The following is a 3202-nucleotide window of genomic DNA, read 5'->3' as shown; positions in this document are numbered from 1 at the left end:
ATTATTTTAGGTTTCTCTTGGGAAGAAAAAGAAAAATTTCTTTTTGAATATTTCAGGATTTCCCTCAAAACTTTACCTGCATTATTTGGGAAATTATAATGTTTCTTCCAGTCTCTTTTTCTTTTTCTTTTCATAGAAACATACTTCATATTTCTATGTAAGCACTGATTTATTAATTGTAAACTGTTTCATTGGCCAATTACAAAACACACACACTGAATTATTCAGTCCAACTGGACAATTCAGTTAAGCCATCTCGTTAGTTTATATGCAGCTTTAGAGTTAGAAGAGAAGCTAGGACAAGCTTACAGAGGATTTTATTGGTGATTATGTGAGAGGACAATCCTTTAACTGAATTAATATTAAAAGGGACTGGCCTGTTTTTCAAAGAAAAAGGCAGAATTTAAACTATGGAACCTAAAAGTAATTGAAATAATTTTCAAATTAAATGTATATTTACTGGAAAATATATTTGAACGGATGAGGACATGTTATATTTTAGGATTTAATTTATCAAAATTAAAAAATAGAATGATAAAAAATAATGATCAATCACCATTAATAATAAAGTAAAGGTTTAAGAGCTTTTCTTTGCTTTTTGACTTTGTACAATGGCGAACAGAGTGTAGGCCTCCTTTTAATTAAGCATTAATAATGCTTAGATAAGCCTGTACTTTATTTAATGTTATAGTCAAGTTCAGTGACAATGATATTTTGGCAAATAAGATGATTTCTGATGGGTTAAGACAGGAAATGGTCAAGACTTTTTCTTTCAATTCTTAATTATGATATTTTTGGATAAGTTTGTAAACCTAATCCTCTCTTTTCCTCTTGTTACTGTATCATAGAATTCTATTGTTTCTTCAAAATGAAGAACAAATTATATGTTCATCACAAATGCATAAAGTATTATAAATGTTTCAATTCTCAGTAGACTTGTTCCATGCATATACCCATTAAGAAAGTATCTCATTCAAAAAAATATTTAGAATTAGAAGCTATATTGAAATAATCTCATATTTAAACTATTGATTATTTTTTGTTAAACAAAATATCTATTGATTTAAGAACTAGAACTAACATACTTCTATGTACGAATCACCTCATGTTAAGTCTGGGCAAAATGGCATAGTTGATAGAGGCTTTTTTCATCTGCTCATTCAAACATATCAAAGTTGTGATGGAAACACAGAGCAAACAGCAAACAGTCACCTGGGGTCTAGATGAACAGAAGCCCTACAACTAGGGAGAAAAATAAGAAATTATCTTACAACAGTAGAAGGTAGGAGGGGGCAAAGATGCAAGGCTGCCTGCCCTGAGTGGGACAGAGGCTATGACGGCTGCATACATTCCTCCTAAAGGAGCCATATCAGTGAATGGACTTTGACAGTGATGGACTTGCTTGCTTTGAGCACCAGCGCTAGATCAGCTGCCTAGGGGGCACCAGGGACTTACAGGGGAACACTGAGTTGTTGGAAGGAGGCCTGGAGGTGAGACTTTCTCCAAAGGAGACTTGCTGGCTATATCCATTGATCCTCTGTTGAGCCCTCCTCCCTCCCAATGTGTGGATACAGGGCCACCATAGCTGAGACATCATCAAACTTGGTAATAGAGTTTACTCCACCCAGAGAATGCCCTGAAATTCCACCTCCCCCAATTCTCTGCCCTATCTAAGCCACATTCAGCTGTCTTCGGTGAGTCCTATGACACTTGCAGAGCAACTCCAAAACCCACACTGGTGGCAGCTGACCTCGGTTTCTGTTGTGGCTTCTTGAGATATCTGTAAGCACAGCATTTGTGGATTGTTTTCTGAATCTTAACAGGTGGCCCTGGAGGGGCACTGGCTGGGGCTAAACTCTACCTGCAGCTGAACCTCTCTCCGGACTGTTCCACTGGACACCTACTACACAAAGCCACACCAATAAGACAGGGAAACTTAGGAGCTTTGCTTAGTACATAGAAACAGAGACAGAAATGCAGCCAAAATGGAAAGACAAAGAAGCAGGAAAGGTATGAGAGAACAAAGCAGAGATCAGGAATAATGAAGTTAAGCAGTCTAACAGATTCAGAATTCAAAACACTGGTTATAAAGATGCTCAGTGAACTCTAAGGAAATGTAGATAAACTCAGTGAGAACTTCAACAAAGAGATAAAAAAAACATGAAAAAGGAAATGGAAATTATAAAAGAGAACCAGTCATAAATAAAGAATATATTATCTGAGATGAGGAGTATATTAGAAGGAATGAAGCAGATGAAGGAGATGATCAAATCACCAGTATATAGGATGAGAAAGCCAAAGACATACAATCAGAATGGTAAAAAAAAAGTCACCAAGATTATATTAATAATTAAAGAAGCCTATTGGACAAAATTAAATGTAAAAATAACCATGTCATAGGGTTATCTGAAGGTGAAGAGGGAGAACAAGAAGTTGAAGAGCTATTTGAGGAAATAATGATGAAAAACTTTCCTCACCTGGAGAAGAAAGTAGACATAAATACCAAAAAGCTCAGAGATTCCTCCAAAAAGGTGAACCCAAAGAAGCCCTCACCAAAAAGCATCATAATTAAGATGTGAAAGGTTAAGTACAAAGAGGGAATCTTAAAAGCAGCAAGAGAAAAGCAATTAGTCACCTGCAAGGGAATACTCATAATCCTGGCAGCTGGTTTCTCAAAAGAAACTTTGCAAGACAGATGGGGTGAGCACAAAATATTCAAAGTGGTGAAAACCTAGCATTTGCAACCAAGACTACTTTATCCAGCAATATCTTATCTCATTTAAAGTCGAAGGACAAACAGTCTATGGCCATGCCACCCTGAATAAGCCCTATCCTGTCCGATCTTGGAAGCTTAAGCAGGGTCAGGCCTGTTTAGTACTTGGATGGAAGACCACTTAGAAAGACCAGGTGCTGTAGGCATAAAAAATAAAAATAAATAAATAAATAAAAATAAAGGATTGTAAGCTGACAAGGTCCTCGCAATCTGTGAGGTCAATCAAGGGTCACCTTGCCTAAATGAATGAATGAATGAATGAATGAATGAAAAAATAAAATAAATAAATAAAGTTGAAAGACAAATAAAGAGCTTTCTAGACCAAAAAAAAAAAAACTAAAGGAGTTCATCAACACCAACCCAGTATTAGAGTAAATGTTGGTGGAACTTCTCTAAGAAGGAAAATCATGTATAAAAACATGAACAAAA

General features: G+C 35.9%; 1 pseudogene; it reads left to right on the top strand.

Moving 5' to 3' along the window:
• Positions 1-2799: 2799 nt before the first annotated feature.
• On the top strand, positions 2800-2919 carry LOC118611213 (annotated as a pseudogene).
• Positions 2920-3202: the final 283 nt, after the last annotated feature.

Source organism: Rousettus aegyptiacus, unplaced genomic scaffold (assembly GCF_014176215.1).
Source record: "Rousettus aegyptiacus isolate mRouAeg1 unplaced genomic scaffold, mRouAeg1.p scaffold_m13_p_13, whole genome shotgun sequence".
Lineage (NCBI taxonomy): Eukaryota > Metazoa > Chordata > Mammalia > Chiroptera > Pteropodidae > Rousettus > Rousettus aegyptiacus.
Note: the sequence above shows the minus strand (reverse complement) of the source record. Positions and strands in the feature narration are given on the sequence as shown.